Source organism: Electrophorus electricus, chromosome 1, assembly GCF_013358815.1.
Source record: "Electrophorus electricus isolate fEleEle1 chromosome 1, fEleEle1.pri, whole genome shotgun sequence".
Lineage (NCBI taxonomy): Eukaryota > Metazoa > Chordata > Actinopteri > Gymnotiformes > Gymnotidae > Electrophorus > Electrophorus electricus.
This window is the reverse complement of record NC_049535.1, coordinates 29,781,819-29,802,232: the sequence shown is the minus strand read 5'-3', so window position 1 is coordinate 29,802,232 and position 20,414 is coordinate 29,781,819. Positions and strand designations below refer to the sequence as shown.

The following is a 20,414-nucleotide window of genomic DNA, read 5'->3' as shown; positions in this document are numbered from 1 at the left end:
TGTACTGAAGCTTTATTAGTGATTACCACTGGTTAATCCACTCTGTGTATAGGTTGCTATGTTCAGAAAATGAGCAGGCACACCAGCTGCTCACTTCTTAGCTGTAATTGGAATAGAGGATGAGGTACCGGTGGGGAAGGCTCAGTTATAGCTCTCTATAAATCAGACTCATTCCACTGATATTGATGAGACCCAAGGATGGACTATTAGGTGATTTTAGACCTATGTTATCAGGTCTTAGCCTAAAACCATAAATTGAAATCCCTTTTACCAGGGAATGTACTACTAGTAATTGTACAATTAGTGGTAGTATGTAATTAGTGAGAATCCCAACACAGGCTTATGCAAGTAGGTAATACTTCAGGACAGCTGGGTTTCTACTCCAGAAATGAGCCAGGGGTGGCATTCTTTTTTTTCCCCACAGAAATGTGAATCTCTTGAAGCATACACTTGAGATGGTTTGATGTCCCTGGACCCCTTCAGAATTCACCAGATTTTCATCTGCTCCTAGAAGAACAATCAATGAATAATGCTACCCCCACCTATTGCCACCAACCTGCCACAAATCCTCTACAAACTCATCAGCCCACCCCACCTCAGCCCAGTGTCAGTTTTGTGAGTTAGTGTCAACTCGAGGACTGCTGCTTTAATAGGCTGAACAGGATGTGTGGAGTGTGAGCAGTCAGTCAGTCCCAGTGTTATTATGCTCCTGGGTTGCACACCGCCTGCTCGGCCCGGCGCCGGGGATGGCAGAGATGGATGACTTGCTGGAGCGGCAATTAATAATGTTTTTACAGGAGCAATGGAGGCACACAGAGGTGGTGGATGGATCAGGCATTGTATTGAAATGTGCAGGTAAATTGATTGGTCCATCGGATTTCTCGTGGAAATCATTTGGATTAATTGAAAGCATGGGCCGGAGAGAGGGGAGGAGGGGATAAGGAGCACCGTAATTTATAGGCCCTGCTCAGAGAGGAAGAGAAAATGGCTGCCATACAATTGAAGACAGGAGGAGGCGGGCCTCGCCCTGAATGTCATTCACCCATACGTATTGCCCTTAGAGTTAGTATTGACAGGCAGACATTTTCATGCCCCTGGGAAAAAAAATGGCATTGGGCAAAAATAAATCACCAAAATAATGACTATTATGCAGGTAACAATATAAGCTTTGCAATAAAAATAAGATTTTGGACTTCCTTGTGTTACAAAAGCTGTGTACATAATATATATAATTAAGTCAGTAAATTAGAAAATTAGTCAGAGACCATGCAAATTGGTCCAGTGCTTTAAAGAGGAATGGGATATCTAAATTACTAGGAATCAGATATGCCAATTCAATATTAGAAAACTATCAAAACATACCAAAAAGTTACCCCCACAAGGAACACATAACTTTCTAGTCAAAACTAAAGAACTGCTATAGAGCATTGAATTTTGTATAATAATAATAATAATAATAATAATAATAATAATAAGAGGACAATCTCTCTCATCCTCTCAAAGAGGAACTGTGGAAGCTGGGCGGTTCATTTAGTCATAGACTCATTCCACCTAAGTGTAGGACGGAATACTTCAGATGTTCTTTTGTTCCAACTGCAATCAGACTATATAATAGAGGACACGGTCTGTCGTCATGCTGACCAGTACCCTCCTCATACAATAACTCTAAGACTTCCTACTGCACTAGACTTTTTTTTATAGTTATTCCTAAATATATTTTCCTGTAGCTACATATACTACTGTTATATTATAACTGCACACTATTTATTATTATTATTATTATTGTATATATATATGTGTGTGTGTGTGTGTGTGTGTGTGTGTACGCACACGCACGCAGCACACACACACATATTAGATGTATTCATCTAATATATATATATATATATATATATATATATATATATATATATATATATATATATATATATATGTTCTACTACTATTGTATACTATACATTATGTTACAATATTATACCATATACCACTGTTGAACTGATATTGTTCAATTAGTCCTCAATGTTGTATACCTGCAGCTATTTCACACTATCACTTTCTTTACACTTCCTATAACTAGTCAGTGTATATCACTAGGGGATGGAGTGGTACTGTGGCAATTGTGTATAATATAGTAATGGTTTATATATATATATATATATATATATATATATATATATATATATATATATATATATATATATATATATATATATATATACATATATATATATACACACATACACACACACCCACACACTTTATTTTATTTTAATTCTACCTTTAATTTTGTTTATTCTGTGCTGGACCTGCTGTATGAATTTCCCCCATGGGGATAAATAAAGGAAGTCTTGTCTTATCTTATCTTAAATATGATTACATAAGCAAAAACCTTAGCCTTTAAAGATGTTCAATAAATGTGAAAGTCATGCTGTCAGGGGCTTAAGATCTGCTGAAACATCTAAGGAGCTACTGTGAAATGCTGGTCAATTACTCATTTAGTGATCTCAGCTGATTTATAGAAATCATTTATTAATGTATGGCAAGGTTAGAACATGGAATACCTCAAGATGCGGACGCAAAATACCACCAAAATCTCCAGTCCTAGGATTAGCCTTCAAATATGGAAAATTTTACTCAATACTGCCTCCTATGGTTTCTATATAAAGAGGATCAGATGTTTAGCAGCTATTGTTTCACTATTGTTTATTATTGCTTCTGGGGAAATAGCGTCTCTCCTTCACCCGAGTTTATATCAGATGTCAAGGCACACACGAGAAAAAAAACCTGACTTTTTCTTGGGACATGCGAAGAAAGAGTGTAGAGTAGCAGTGTTGTTCCATACTACATTTCGTTAAAATGACAAAGTTTTGAACAGACCTAAGGTAGCCTACTATATTGTTCAAATTGTTATTTAGGATTTATTTAGAAATGGCAGTTTGATCACAAAGGGATTTCACGTTCATCAACTCTCCACGAAAAAGTGACTAATGTTTAGTTGTATGCAAATAAAACGTGTAGGCTGACATGCTAGATAACATAGCCTGCGTTCAAACATCGAATCGGCCAGTGTGTAAATCTAATGATATGCATATTTGATATGGTGCGGGTCTCGAATGTTAGTAATCAGAGAGTTGATGTAACAGATTGTCTTTCTCCCCCAAGAACTCTGAATCCTCCATAGAAACGAGGGTGTCGGAAAGTAGGCTATCTGTGCACACTGGCATGAGTCTTAGAATCTGAGTTCCTAAGGTTGAGTGAAGAAAATTATGGACTGCTCGTGGGGGTAAAGTAAAATTTCAGTGCAACATTTTTACGTCCGTGAAGATTACGCATTTCTTAATTATAGCCTACGTATGCTCCATAAAATAGGCCTATGTAATAACAACTTTTTATTAGGCCTATGTAATCTAAAAATAAAACAGACACGGCTGTTTGACTAAACTAGCTATCTAGCTGGTTTTACGCTGACCAGTTTCACTGCACGCCTTGTTACTGAGGCCCATATCCGGTCTCTGGACAGTGATGATGAGGTAAGGAAAAATGCAATTGTAACACAATTGTTTGATTCAGGATGAGGTTTCTGGACAAAACCTACATTCAAGAAATTGTAGTTACCAAGGTGGTGTTGCTGTTGAAAGTACGTCTTGTGAGTTCTTCTTTTACAAATCCACCATGGCAAACGTCACCCTATTATACCAAATGTCGATTTGTTATTTACATACTATCTATTTGTTTGTTTATATATAATGTATTTATTGACTTATCATTAGATTAACTAGTAGGCGAAGTAGCCTGTTAACATGACAATGTAACATGACAGTGTGAAAGATTGGAAATGCTTGTCAATTACTATCTATTGTTTAGGTTATAAAAATGGTACATGACTGTGTAGACCATACGTCATGGGTTTTATTCAGTGCTTTTAAATTCATTATGGCATGGCTTGCCATTTATCTAGCTTGCAAATTGATATGCTGTATTGATGAAAAAAAAAAAACCTGTCTCATACCCCTGTTTGAGATGTTAACAATTTCCAGTAAAATTTCTAGCTGTTGTGCTCATTGCAAAAGTATTTTCAGGCCAAGATTTTAAAGTTTAAAAAAAATATATTAAAATTGTGACTTTTCCAAATTTAACTCTAAGACTTCTGTAATCCTGTGATGAGATGCATTTTGCGTTTGCCTCAGCTGAGGTACTCCACACAGTAATTTTACATTTTTTTGGGGGGAAAGGTGTGTTAGTTAAAGGATAAACCACAACGGCACCAGTACTGCCATAAAAGGTGGCTGGCAGCTTCCCTGACAGCTCTTTGTTTGATGTCACAGATAAGACCTTGTGCTGTCTTGTTGATCAGCTTGAATAATGCTCATAACATTGTCCTCTGTGTATGATAGAGAACAATAAATAGATTGGCTTCATGACCTCTTTGAAGATTTCAGATTCATTTGCCAAGTTGGCTGTGTTTTTAAATAGTTTTCTGTGCAGCTCCAAATAGAACCTATTCTGCTGAATCTATTATTGTCAATAAAATGTATATTATTGTTAGCTGCATTTATATAGCACCTTTCTGAAACTCAAGGATGCTTTTAGAAATAACACCTTTAAAAAAAAAAACCAACCCCCCCCCCCCACACACACACACCTGATGAGAAGCAGCAGCCAATTTTGCACACACACTCAATCAGAAACCGCAGCCCCGTGGGGGACTGCACTGTGTGCAGGGAAAGGGGAGGAGGTTCAGACCTGGACAGAGCACCAACAATCATTGGACGTACATGCACGCACATACACGCACAGGACAAAAGTATCAAATCAAAAAAACCTCCATGTGTTTGGACTGTGCGAGGAAACCCACAATGGCACAGGGAGAACATGGAAACTCCACCCAGATATCGACTTAAACTCAAGACTCTAGTGCAGAGAGGCAAACGTGCTAACCACCAAGCCACCATGCACTGATTCTTTAAACGTCTGTTACAAGCTACATGCTGCTTATTTTCGTTCTCTTACTTCCGGCTTGTACCTTCTCTGTTTAAGCTGGATTCAGAGTTTTCCCAGCTACACCACTGTGTTCCCTTCATCAGATCTGCTCCCTTAGTGGGTTCCAGGGTTAGGCCAGGACCATATAAATGATGCTGTCTTTTGTTTGTGTGATAAAGTATTAATGTATGCTATGGATTTTCCAATATAATACCAGAGACCTATTTGAACCTTTTTGAAGATATGATTGTATTTGGACATTTTAAATGTTTATTTGGGGAATTAAAAAGTATGTGATAGTTCTGAAAATCACATGATAAACTGGAATCTGCAGCATGTGCCCAAACATATAGATATATTATATCTTTGGAAGATAAATTGTGTTTTATTCCTTTTTCCCTATTCTTCAGAATGAGTGGTACAAAGGAAAGGCCAGGTGAACAGTGGCCCTCATTAAAGGTGTCAGACCCTCAGCATATAACAGAGGGAGAGGAGGAGATCAGGTGGAAACCTCCCCATCTCACCACACCACCAGAGAGGGGCAACACCAAGAGAAGAAGAAGAGAAGGAGGTACTAGGAGGGCCTTTAATGGCATTCATTCTTTTTGATAGTGGTTCACTAAAGGTGCTAACAATGTCTCTGTTGTCATATGTGGTTAGTAATAGATACGACAGTTCTGAGTGACATTCTTCAATGACATTCTACAAATATTACACGATTACTGCATTACCACATTGCTGCAGCCATGATGCAGTAAGTATGGGTGTTCTGTGCATTGTTGCGTGTGATCTTGTTCACACTGTCCCTGAATCATCCAGTCTGGAGGGCTGAAGATCGAGGGAGGTCGTGAGTGGCGGTCTTAAGCCCGGAGACAGCCATGGCTTATGGGCAGCTGCTTGTCTGTAAAGACAGTGGGTGACGATATGGCTGGCAGCAGCGTGCCTCTCCGGTTACAGTACCTGTCTATAAAACCCGCCCATGCGTCAGGCATCCGCAAGTCTCCAAGCCCCCCCAGGTCTCCAGAACCGCATGAGTGATGAAAGCTACATCTGGGGTTTCAGTCCCACAAACCTGCCTCATTTATTAGCTCGCTTTTGATGTCTGCATCCAGTTAAGGGCTCGCTTACCCAGATAAGACTGAGTGGACGCGGGATGGCAAACACTTGTGCACCCTGGGAGCCATCAACTCGAGGAGGTGTTAAAGAATATCCGGTAGTCAATTTGATAAACATGTCTGTTTAATGCCTACCTCCATGTTATTATGAGCGAAACGGCATGTTAGCTGGGTGCTGTGGAGCAATGCTTATGTTTCATCCTCACCAAAATCCAGAGGATTAGCAGTACATCTGACTAAAATGATGTGATGCTTGGAGCTTTTTAATCAGTAACAACTGTCTTGTAAGGGTTAAGTATATCATCTCTTTGCACCCATTGAATTGCAACCCCCCTGTTAAAATATCTGACGTTCCCCATGACATTCAGGGGCCACTGAAGGACTCCCGAGGAAGTAGAGTTAAAGCCAAGACTCTTGTGTAGCTCTGGTGAAGACTGTTTATTGCAGATTTCTTTACGGTGTGGTGTGGTGTGCTCTCCATGCAGTAAAAGTAAAAAAAAGAGCAGGAGTAATAAGCGCCATGTGCACACTGCAGGTCTATCTGAATGAGGTCCTCTGATGCTGTTTACAAGAGCTGGGCCTTTTTAAGAGTCTGTTCCCCAACCATGGAAAATCAGATCAACCTCTGCTTAATTATTGTCGGAGTGTATGATTTTTACAGGGGGTCTGATCAAAATGTGATGCTGTCAACAATTTTGTGTTGGCTTTTTAAAAATTAATTTATTTGAATGTGACATATCTGAATTATAAGGGGATTTATTAGTTTAGCTTACTCCCATTGTTGTATTCATTCACCTTTTACTTAAAAGCATTATTTCATGCCTGCTCAGTTTTCAAAGCAAGAAACATACTCTTTACACATTCACCCATTCTCTGTGCAGTTTGGACTTTCTTTTATCTGTCCATTGCCATTCATATCTGTGAATATTTTCCTGACATTATGAGTAGGAGGTTTTCAACCTTTAAAACTATATGAAAAGAGCTCGTCTGGGTATTTATGAAGCCCTTATCAGTTGACCTACAAAAGGAACTCTGATTTCTGACGCTCAACCAAATTTTGTCATGGAAAGTTGGGCTGTGGCTTCCAGGTCTGTTGAAGTGTGCAGCATTGGCCAGTAGGTGGCATGAGAGACAGTGGGGATAGGCACCAGTCACGCAGTACAAACGAGAAGTGGAACTTTACCCTGCTCCATGTTACATGTTAACGTCATTCATACCAAATATGGCAACTGAACATGAAAGTTTGATCATGAATCAGGCTGCTGAATTAATTGTTTAATTATGTTTAGGCAAGTCTGTGAGTAGGAACTGTTGTTCAGTTGTGATAGCAACATGAGTCTTATAAAAGTCTGACCATTTAATAATCAGCACCTTTATTTGTTGTTTTTCTTCGCTTTATTTTGTATTGGTCAATATTTAGTCTTTTATAGAGTTGAGGACTGTCCATATTTTGTCTGACTTTCAGACGACTGTTAATTAATTTCACCAACTGCAAATATGAGAGCGTGAGTATACTGTAATCTCACTATGGATAAACAGATAGCCATTCTAATATGCTTGCTGAGATGTTTACAAACGAATGTTGCAGCATTTGTACATCCACAGGTCACAACAATAAGTATGCTTATCTGCTGTTGAGACATATAGTTAATATGTTTAAAATGTAATGGAAAACAACAGATGTTTAATGTGACTCATGCAGAACAAAACAGTTCATCTGAACATATGTTATGGTTACTAGTCTGGGTGTTTAATGCTGGAGCATAAAGGCATAACATTCCACAGAATGAATGCCAAAAGCTATTTGGAATTCTAACATACACTGCCTGGCCAAAAAAAAGAGGTCTCACACACTAATATTTCATTGGACCGCCTTTTAGCTTTGATTACAGCATGCATTTGCTGTGGCATCGTTTCCACAAGCTTCTGCAATGTCACAACATTTATTTCTGTCCAGAGTTGCATTAATGTTTCCCCAAGATCGTGTATTGATGATGGGAAATTTGGACGACTGCGCAAAGTCTTCTCAAGCACAGCCCAAAGATTCTCAATGGGGTTCAGGTCTGGACTCTGTGGTGGCCAATCCATCTGTGAAAATGATGTCCCATGCTCCCTGAACCACTCTTTCACAATTTAAGCCTGATGAATCCTGGCATTGTCAACTTGGAATATGTCCGTGTCATCAGGGAAGAAAAAATCCATTGATGGAATAACCTGGTCGTTCGGTATATTCAGGTAGTCAGTTGACCTCATTCTTTGGGCACATAAGGTTGCTGAACCTAGACCTGACCAACTGCAGCAACCCCAGATCATAGCACTGCCTCCACAGGCTTGTACGGTAGGCACTAGGCATGATGGGTGCATCACTTCAGCCACTGCTCTTCTTACCCCGATGCGCCCATCACTCTGGAACAGGGTAAATCTGGACTCATCAGACCACATGGCCTTCTTCCATTGCTCCAGAGTCTGATCTTTATGCTCTCTAGCAAATTGAAGCCGTTTTTGCTGGTTAGCTTCACTGACAAGTGGTTTTCTTAAGGCTCCACAGCTGTTTAGTCCCAATTCCTTGAATTCCCTTGGCATTGTGCATGTGGAAATGCTCTTACTTTTACTATTAAACATATCCCTGAGTTCTACTGTTGTTTTTCTATGATTTGATTTCACCACACGTGATCGCTGATCACGATCATTCAAGATTTTTTTCTGACCACATTACTTCCTCGAAGATGATGTTTCCCCACTGTCCTTCCACTTTTTAATAATGCGTTGGACGGTCCTTAACCCGATTTTAGTAGTTTCAGCAGTCTCCTTAGATGTTTTCTCTGCTTGATGCATGCCAATAATTTGACCCTTCTGAAACAGATTAACATCTTTTCCATGACCACAGGATGTGTCTTTCGACATGGTTTTTTAACAAATGAGAAGCTACTCACTGCATTAGTTAGGGTTAAATAACTTGTTGCCATCTGAAAAATAATCACCCATGCAGTAATTATCCAGTGGGAGGCTCTCACCTATTTGCTCAGTTAAATCCAGGTGGTGGCCTTTTTTTGGCCAGGCAGTGTATGTCTTGGACATTATAGATGTGAAATGAATTTTGTTATTATTTAGCATTCAGTTTAGGTCTTTCCAGGATGCTCTGCACCCTGTTGAAGTTGTGACCCAACTTTAAAAAATTAGAAAATAGTTTGTTCAGGACAGTGATATACCTGTAAGAGCACTTGGAGAAACTCCAAAGAGCAATTAGCAAGCTCTAATTTCTAGATATACTTCTCTGTTTGCATTATTTTAAAAAATCATATTTTGAGTTATGAAATGGTAAGGAAATTAATCAGAGCTCATTAAGCAAATAGTTAACTTGAATAGATGTATGCTTATATACTCTCAATAAAAGCAGTGTATGGGTTTAATTATGCGACAGTTTTACATGTAACAATAGGAAATGTGACCTGGAATGCTTCTGAGCTACTTGCATCATCTCACCTGCAAGGCTCCCTTGTAGTCAGCAGGCTGAAGTGTTCACAGATCTTGTATAAATAGATGTGTACAAAGGATAGAAAATATATTTTTAGCACATTTAAAATGTACTGATGATGTATATTTAAAATAGTTAACTTCTAAATAGGCAACTTAGTAATTTGCTGATTCTAATGTCATGATGTGAAGTTGTCTGCAGTGAACAGTAAAATACATTTAGTCTAATGTTATATTATTTGCTACATTCACACTGTACCAACAGAGCAGACAGCATGGGGATAGGGTGAATCAGTGGTCTTTAGGACCCTGGGTAGACCCTTTGTCTGGGAAAGGCCAATAAAAGTGTGGCTTGTCTCACTGGCAGGCTGTGAGGCAGACTGGCTGCTCTGTATTCAGGGCCAGCTGTGTGTTTAACTTACTGCGCCTCCTAGAAACATCACCCCCCCCCCCCCCCCCCTTCACTGCATATGTCAATAACATGGAAAAGCCTTGCATTTTAACGTGTGCGACTGCAGTACACCACTGCATTAGAACACATGCAGAATTCGGAATAACAAAGTGCCCGCTGACATGGACATCACCACTTGAATCTGCAATCTCTATTATTAGTTTGAGCTGAATTATAATTTTAAAATATGACAAAATGGTTATTCCAAGTGAAGGCTTATTTGTATAAGGCTGTACAATATGAACATGCTATATTCTGATAATATAGCTGCATACTCCAAGTTAGGAGGTATATTCCAAAATGTTACAACAGTATTTGAACTCAATTTGTATTTGCTTTAAAAATATGAGCATTATGTCCACATACAAAGATAAGGAAAGGGGGTAACGGAGTTACAGCGTAATAGCACTGGGCCTTTAATACAGACATGTCTTGCCAACCACAAGTCTGTATGCACCTCATCCCACATGTTTATTGACAAAAAGCAAAATATACAAAAACACACCAACATTGCATTTAGACTGCCCTGTAGAACCTCCATTTCTGCTTGAAACCACCAGACCTCATTATATGGAGATAAACACAACATACAAACAAAGCATTGAGAACCCTACTTTTTTCATAAAGCCTTGAAAAAATGTTTGGGTATTTAGTGAAATGACTCTCATGCTGTCTGTAAATCAGAGGCACCTTGCACAGCTCTGACTTTTACTAACACAAAAGCCTTTATCTTGTTAATGTAGATGCCTCTCAGTGCATGTGGTCCTGCAATATTAGTACTGCAGGGATTTGTAGCTCCAAAAACTGGAGTGCAAAGAGGATCATGTTACTTATTCTTGGTTAGAACACGTGTCAATCTGATTGTTTTGTTAATTTCTTTTTATTTTGGATCAGTTCCATGCGCAGCACACGGGTATGGTCTTAGAGAAGCAGAGGATGCGGAAGAGTGTACTGTTTTGGACAGACCTCTCAGTGACATTGGACTGCCTTATAGACATGAAATTCTACAAGGTGTATTGTACATTCCTGATTCACCTCATTCATATTTAGTCACTGAAGCCATTCCCATGCAAATGACCACAAACCCAGGAATCGCATGCAGACAGATTTTTTTTACTTGTACAGGTGCACCTAAAACATGTATGTCCACTTATTTTTAAGTATTATCTTAATGTCAAAGTAGATTTCACGATGATGTGTGCAGTCATAAAAAGTAATCACCCAGTACACCAGAGGTATTCAAATCACAGTTGTCAAGGTGCAGGTCCTACAGATTTTCTGTCTTTCCTTTACTTAGGAGTCAGGTGCATTCAAGTGTCCAGTTACATTAAACATTTTAATCAACTACAAGAGATTACAAAATCCAGGACCAAATTAGGATTTGAGGCCCAAACCTTAATACCATTGCATTACACAGTCCTTTCCTCTATAAATATCTATAAATATAAAAAGTTCCCACCATTCAAAGCAGTATGATGGTATATTCAGTGTTAATTTCTTCTCAAAAGATCAATCACTTTCCAGGCATGAGTGAGATTTGCAGGAAAAACATGCTTGCACGCAATATGAATCGAATGTTGAAATGCTTCCCCAAAGACTACAACATCTTTCCAAATACTTGGTGCTTACCAGCAGAGTGAAATATGTGAGCTAGCATGTGCCTTTACCTCCCCCATTCACTTTGCAAAAAATAACTTTTGCTGTGTCAGTATACTATATATGCAGTGTTTCTATATATGCAGTAACATTGTTACATGCCTAAATGCTGTGATATTGTTTGACCATTTTGCTATTAAGCAGACTTTCACTTCACAGTTACTGGTTTTGCATTTTATTTCCACTACTGCAGTTACAGTGACTTGCAGGCTTACAACAGGAGCACAAGACATATATCTGCAAACCTGAGCAAGGCTGCCAGAGCCGTGGGATCTTCCTCATCAAGGGCAGCAGGGACATCTGCCCCGAGCAGCACAGGATCTGCCAGCTCTACATTTCCAGGGTCAGATTCATGCTTAGTTGCAGAAACTGCTTTCTGAGCACTTGTATTTTGTAATGCCAGAACTCCTATAGCACCACAAAAAGCAGCTTCTGCTACCAGTGCACATTGCAATCCATGAAATGGAATGGTATGATCGTTACTTATGTTTGCTTGATCATGTGGTTCATCAAAACCACCACAGAGCACTTAAATGGATCATTGGGTCAGTATACTTTCATATACTCATTGATCAGTGTAATTAGTTACAGAGCTTATTGCAGCCTTTTATAATATAAATGTTGCAAAGGTGAATATAGTAGCAGTAATGGTTAGCAAACAACATATTGTGCGATCCTTGATCACCAAAGGAAAAAAAAAAAAAAAAATCTATCACTGACTGAACACTTTATCATTGACTGGCTACTTTTCCATGGGGCTTAAGTAAGAGAAGTAATGTTTAATATAGCATTTCAATATATTTTCAAATCAGATAATATGTTACTGCTATCTGACTCTAACAATGTTAATTTGGTCCACATTAAAGTAGTATTGTGGTTCTTTAATGACAATAAAGCGAATTGAAATGGCAAAATATGCAACCTGTAAACGTAGCCAGTAACCGCTTAAGAACACCAAAACTTGCTGGAAATCCATAACTTGGACTTTGTCATTGAAGCACCAAGCTTTACTGTCTCATGAGATTCAGTTCCTTTGAAATTTTTCTGTATCTTCCAAGATTCTTCCATGCTGTCTTAGGATGCTTTCCAGCTGTCGCCTGTAGCCATTTCTCATTGACGGCTTCAAGTTTGACCTGCGCATCTATGTGCTGGTGACATCCTGTGACCCACTGCAGGTGTTTCTGTATGAGGAAGGCCTGGCCCACTTCTGAACCACCCAGTACAACTACCCAAACCGCAGCAACTTGGTTAGGGACAGGCTCAAGAAAGTACAGGAGAGTGAGGATTCGAATATATTTCAAATATTTTATTAGATCAATGTATAGACAGAGACAAAGAAAGACCTATACAAAAAAAGAAAACACATGGGTTTTATATAACAAAATCAGTATGATTTTAAAATTGTTTTATACCAGTTCTGTTATTTACAAAATGAAACAGTGATAGAGATATGCAGCGTGGAACCTAAAAGATGGATGTTTTGAAAGAGCATGTTGCTAACTGGAATTTCAGAGAAGGACATCATGACTTTTATGGTTGTTCCTTCTCAAATGCCTGCCGCACTCTTGCCCTTCATTTGGTTCTGTGCCATTTTCCCCTTAGTGTTTGAATATTTGACTAACATTTGACTGTTCTTTGGATCATGCCTTGTCAGGTCAGTAAAAAGATGTAACTCAGCGTGCTTCTGATTTATGGCTTGGCTTGCTCTAAACCAGTAAAAAAATTCTTTGTAGGGTGGGTTTGTTGCTTATTAAGTTATTTAAAGACAGAAATACTGTCTGGAAATTAAAGGGTAACAATTTGTAAACATTCAAAAACAACCAGAACTATAGACTACCATGGCTCTTCTAAAATTTTCAGGTTGTAATTGATTGACAGACACAGATGAGTTAATAACTTACTTTGTACATTTTAAATGTATCTGGTTATTGTGTGTTGATTATTGTCCTCAATATAACTGGAGTATAAAGGAAATAAATCAAGGGCTTTTTAGTTTGAAGACAAACAGATGATGGTAGTGCATATTGGGTAACTTCTGGAAAGGGCCAAGGCCCAGTTTTCCAAGTAGACAAAGAAAAACTATGACTAAGCAGCATGAAAATGTCAATTTTAACCTTTTACTCATTTTGTTCTTGTAGTTCAAAAAGGCAGCTGTGAGACGGTTCCATTGCAACACACTCTCTATCATAATGTCTATATCTGTGCTTTACAGTTTTTAAATAGCCACAGTTTACACAGGCCAGAGTTGTAGATTTTACTGCCTCCATAAAGCATCCTACTAGCAACAATACAGATACACAAAAATCATTCATCTCTCTTTCTCGCACTCTCTCAGGGTGATGTCTGTATGCACTTAACTAACTATTCAATCAACAAACACAGTGAGAACTTTGTGCGAGACGACAATACAGGTAGCAAAAGGTGAGGTCCGCTTGTAATTTTCCACTGTGCGCTTAATTTAGTGTGATCTGGTGATGGAATAGGACAGAGAAACATGCCGCCTTTGGATTTTGAGGTCAACCTTAAAATCCTGTGGATTAACAACTACAGTGTAAGTGTATACCCTATAAAGAAACAAGGAACAAAACATGGTGGGATGGTAATCCTGGAATGTCCATCTTCCACTGAGATCCTCAAGCTCATTCTAAACAAAGCTCCCCAATTACACTTATTTTACATATACTTATTTTGACAAAGTCAATTACTAACAGAGACTACACTCCCATGGCCCTTATTTACTGCTGATGGTCTCTGATCACCAGCAGTTAGTGACTTCTCCCAGCCTGGCCTGTGCTTCACAGAAAGCTGTCCACACTGAGGCGTCTACTGGAGGAGAGGAACTGTGACACCGTGAAGCTCTGGGCAGATATTGAGGATGTGGTGATCTAAGTGCTGATTTCAGTACAGTCAGTACTCTGCCACAACTACCACACCCCTGCTTCCCACGGCATGCGGTTAACCCAGCAGGGCCCTGCTGCGAACTGCTTGGCTTCGATGTCACGCTCGATCATCACTTTAAGCCCTGGCTTTTCGAGCTGGATATCTGCACATGCTATTTAGTTGTTGTTTACATGTCTAGTTGTAGCTACAAGAATAGTCGTTGGCAATAGAAAACATCTTGAATATATGCAACTTGCCTAGTATTTCTCTGTCCCCAAAGTATATAATTATACATTTCAGATACAATTTAGATGTTTTCACTTTCACCTTTAATGTCCTCATAGCTGCATGTGTTCTGTGTTCAGGTGAAGCACTCACCCAGCTTTGCCACCGATTCATGGCTGGACCGGGAGGTGAAGGATGAGTTGCTGTATGACGCTCTGGTTCTTGTCAGTCTGGGAGCATGCGAACGGCGGCAGGTCCAGGTGGAAGAGAGACGACGCTTACAGGGCAAGCTCCAGCCCATCTCCAAGGGGGACAGGTGCAGGTTTTTCACGTTTGCATAGTGAGTAAAGTGGAGCATGGACTGGCTGCCGGACATGACCCAAAAATACCTCAGATCTCGAAACCAGTATGTAGCTGTATTATCACAAGTTAGCAGGCACATATATTTTACAGCCCTAAGTATCACAATATTACTTTTGCATAGTATTGTTCAGATCTAGAATACAGGCTGTATTTGGGTGTGGAGTAATGAATCCGGTTTCTCAGGAGAAGAGAGCAGATGAGCACCTGGGCAGGTTCTATAGGATCTTTCCTCGCCAAAATGGCACAGACTATGATAAGTACCTCAAACACTGCAGCTCGCTCTTCCAGGAGACCGCTGCCTCTCGGGCTCAAGAGAAGTGCATGAGGTGGGCACCCAAAAAATGTCTCATGATATACTGTCAGCTCAGTGTTACATGCTTAAATGTTTCTGTATGAAGTGTTTATGTAGCTGTGTTTTTTATCATGTTTGGATGCTTGGTGCATTTCTAGTGTACTTGTGTATATGTCATTTGTATGTGTGCACGTCCAGTCGGCAGCTGCAGGAACTGCACCTTATCTTGTATAGCAGCAGTCTATCAACATTACCACTTTCTGTTACATCCACTCTTGTTTGTTCATTCTTTTCATTTTTGTGATTAAGTAAAGGCTAACTCCAACCTTCTTTTTCACTACACTTGATGAAACTTTTTATAAAGTACCTGCATGCGCTTGCTTGCTCTAGCACCCTCATCACTTCTTAAAGACTGCCTCACTGTCATTTCAGGTCCGAGCTCTCTGTTGCGAGCCATTTTCTTGCATCCACCCTGGTTTCTTAGTCTCTGAAAACTGCCCCTTCAGTTGCGTTCTCCAGTAACCCTCTCCTGACTCTACTGCTCCTAGAAATTATAGGCCTCTCTATAATCTTTTTCTTTCAAAAGAAGGCGGGTGGTCTTTCAACTCACATCTAGTATTGTGTTGTACAAGATTTTCTAGTCAGGATTTTGCTCTCACCAAGTGATCAATGCTCTCCTGTATTCTGCCGAGGCTATTTCTATTAATATTTTACCCCTTCAGTATATTTGTGCTGTTTTTGTTATCATTAGTCACAATGTCCTACTATCTTCAGTGTCTCTAGGAATCTGTGACACTGTTTTTCTTGATTTAGGTCTTACGTCACTGACAGGCAGCATTTTGTTTTCATTGGCCAATATAGCTCTCTGACTGCTCTGGTCTCCCAGGACAGCACTTTCTATAGCGCTTTCTTCTGTTTTGTGTTTACATGCCCTCTCTCCACTCATTTGCCAGTTTAGTTTACCCTTTTATTTTCATGCTGTTGACACTCAGATCTATCTTGGAACTAAGGCCTCTGTATCTCTGTATTCTACTTCCCTGGTTAATTATCTTTAATATCAAATACTGGATGTCATTACATTTTCTTCGAATTAAATCCTGATTAATCTAACCCGGTCTTTGTCCATATCTGTGTCTCAGCATTTCCTCCCTGGTGGGTCAGTGCACAGAACCAAAAGCGTAGCTATCCTGAGAGAGCAGAAGGAGCTTGAGGAAGAGGAGAAAGAGGAAGCGGGAGAGAAGCGACATGAGCTGCAGTTTGGGGTCACTTTCTTACAGAACATGGGCATAGTGGAACAGGTCTGTCAGCTCCTTAAGAGTACCCAGTCATCGAGAAGAACAGATGATCAGATGGAAGAAGAGATACAGCGAGCCAACCACCCACTGGGGAAGGTCAGGATTTGCCACAGGACTGCTTAGCTGAAGGTGCACTCTGAGCTGAAATAAATAGAGTTAGCATTTGCTTTATTCTCCTGTACACCAGCGATGGGTTTTAGTTTTTTTATTTATTTTTTTACATCTCATGTTTCTCATGAGCTCTTATTACACATCCCTCCGGTAATTCCAATTTGGATTATAAAAAATATAGAACAATTACACCAAAATATAACCCATTGTAGTTATTCTCAGTATGAATGAGTTGTGCTATGCTGGTATTTGTTATAATTTCCTTGAAAATACAACAGCAAATACCAGTCAATTCTCATTCCAATTGTACCATTGTCAACCCAGAATATAACCTGATGTCTGTGCAGCTAGAGTCACTGGGAGTTGGCTATGTGAACTGAGGGAAGAAGACTATAGGAACAGTGTGTGCATTGCCAAGAGCTAAATGGCAGTTGGGGCCAGCACTGCATCCTACAGTGTAACGGGAGTCAACCTGGCAGAACGCCTGCACGCTGTCTCAGCTGGGTGCGCAGCATGGTCGGAAATGAGACATAAATCCTGCTTTACTGCTTTATACCAATTAGTTCAGGATTTATAGGGGTTTACAGAAATAAAGAGGGAATTCTTTTCAGGTATCTAAATTACAGTTCCACAAGGTTCTTGACAGGTGCTGCTGAATGCAGCGCTGAATGCCAGTTAGCAGTGTTCTCTCCTAGATCTCTGCCCTCTCCACTTTTATCATTTGTCTTTTCCAGTGAGGGTCCCTTTAGATCAGCTGGGCTTTTGTGGCAAACACATTTGTTGCGCTTTGGCAGATATGCGAGCACGTGGCCTTCCACCTAGCTCCCTACCTCTACCACTCCCCAAGATGAGTGTGGTGCGTCTGACTCCTGCAGGGCTGCAGGTCATCTTGGACCCTGCCCCCGTGGTATGGAGGCGTCCAGTCGCGCCCCCCCCCCCCCCTTCAGCTTCTAAAAACTGGCGGGTCTCCATGCAGCAACAGAAAGGAGTTCAGGTGAGTCAGTTCCTTATGCATTTAGTATGTGAGCAGTGTGTTTAAATGGTTGGAACCTCTGTGAAGCCCTCACTGATTCAGAATTCAGCTTCACTGTATGGGCAGCTAGGGACGTGTAATAAAATTCAAAACAAACATATACTATATCAATAAATAGTCATGTCCAAAGTTGAAAACATTTCCATGATGATGTTTAAAAATGTATGTGGATTGTGTTCAGTGTGAGGCTTTGTTAAGATGATTGTTACAGCTCATTTTGTCTTAGGTACATTTTGGGATAACTATTTTCTATGCAGTAATTTATAAACAGATTCAATCAACTTGTGTATACGTTTACAAACTCTTAAATGGAGTGCCTCGCTCTCGCTCGCGTACACACACACACACACACACACACACACACACCCACACACACACACACACACACACACACACACACACACACACACACACAGATTTTCAGTGATTATTCTGCACCAGCCATCTGACTAACTACATAGTTAATATTTTCTTTGTTGCATTTCAGCAAAGGGATGTGTTGACTTTTTCATTGTGTTGAGTTTTTGATATAATCCTGCAGTGTAATCTGCTACAGACAGTTAGATTACCGCTTCTATCCATTATATGCACAACAGCATGTAATGACGTCAGCATTATCTTACATGAACATGCTATGTTGTGGATTAACATGTAAACCTGTAGTTTAACAATAGTTAGGTAGCTCTTGAGTTACCATGATTGACAGGCCTTGTAACATATATTACTGGTTCAAGTGAATAGCTTTGGGGCTGTTATGTGATGTCTGTGTGATATAATTTTGAAATTCACTTGATCTATTTTTTCCATGTGTTGATTTAAATATTTCACTTAAATGAAGAAGCAGTCTAAATGATGTGCTGAGGTATGTGTTTGTGACAAGCATTACAGCATTTCACACATCTGTGTCCCGCTATTACCAGCGCAGAACCTCTGTTCTGTCTGTAGCACTCGTGTGTCATCTTTTCTGTATTCTTTAGAAGAATGTGGGGCAGCTGCCTTCCAGAATGACCTGGTGGAGAGGCCGGATGAGCACAGAAACCCTGCAGTCTCCGAGCTTCATCATCTCTCTAACTGTGGTCATTGTGGTGCAGATAATGTGTCTACATGCTACAAGAATAATTCAAGAGTAAACGGCCGCAGAAAATGTGACTGTCCTGGACATCTTTAATGTAGGGATCTTTGGATAACTGTTGAAGCTCCCATATGACATTACAGAACAATAATATTTGCCAGAGCACTCTCTACTGCACTCTTTTATTCTAGTTCTGAGATGTTTGTTATTGCTGTGATACACTCTAGTCACACCAAGAGCTACATTTATTAGTTCCTGTCAGTCTCTTTCCTCATGGGGAATTGATTCTTGTGTGACAAATGAAAATTTACAGCTAGCGAGAAGTACTTTAAGTGGTAGAAAAAAAACCGGATTCAAACTCCAGTGGATTCTGCTGATCCTGAAATGAAGCATGCCTGTGTTCCTGTGTAAACCTCTTGCAATACTTTTCTTGAGACTTACTGTGTGAGGTTGGACAAGTGCATTGGACGCAGTTTAGAAAGGGACCTCCTAGAAGATCATGGTGCTGACATAGGACTTGTCATGCCCATCTTTCGACACCCCCAGGGCCAAGGCTGCATTAGCAGGATGTTGTAAATATCACACTATGGTGCTCACTAGACAAAAGAAAGCTTTTACTGTTTGCTCCTTCAGCTTTCTCACTACCTCCAGAAACAAGATCTTTTTTACAGTCACTCCCAATTAGCCTCAATTCTCACAATTCGCATGAAGAAGAGCATCCCTTTTACTGTCATTCCCCACCTATTGGCCGTTTTATTACAGACATCACCTGTTGAGTTATTGTCTGACGCAGACCAGGGTGGTGCCGTTGAGGGCTGTTTTCATCTTTCATCTATTGCTTCAGGTAATCATTGGTAGTGCAGCTATTAGTGGGACAGAAGAAATCAGAATTTGTCTATCAGAGTTTGTCCTTTTACAATTTTCATTTTCTGGGTGGTATGTCATATTTTAGTTTGAATGCACTAGAACAGTTCTAGAAGGGTATTGGAATGTTCTAGCACAATGCTGGTGCAGTGCAGATGATAAGCATGTTTATTTTCAGTGCTTAATATGAATGTGCATTTTAATAACATAAACCTTTTCAAAAGTTGCCCTACGCTTACTTGGAGTAATTGAGTGAAAACCAATTTGTCCAGTTTATCTTACTGATTTACATTTGGGGACATGACCTTTTTTCAGCAGTATCTGATTGACTTGTCTTAGAAGGCCACAAATTAATGCATAGTAGAAATGACATAAAAAGCAGCACTTACTGGACATGAAAGGGAGCAAATTTATAAGCCCATTAACTTAATATGACTGGGAATCAGGCAGCCTACTTCACTAAGCTATGAAAAGCAGCTGATTTTGGTGCCTCATAAAGGCTATGATGTCAAAGTGAATATTAACAATACTGCAGAGCTAAGCAGAAGCTTAGCTTAGCTATAAATTACGTAGCTCTGTATTATAAATCACCTGCCACAGGTG

At 39.8% G+C, this 20,414-nt stretch overlaps 1 pseudogene; it reads left to right on the top strand.

Moving 5' to 3' along the window:
• The first annotated feature begins 746 nt into the window (after positions 1–746).
• Positions 747–19,005, top strand: LOC113569854 (annotated as a pseudogene).
• Positions 19,006–20,414: the final 1,409 nt, after the last annotated feature.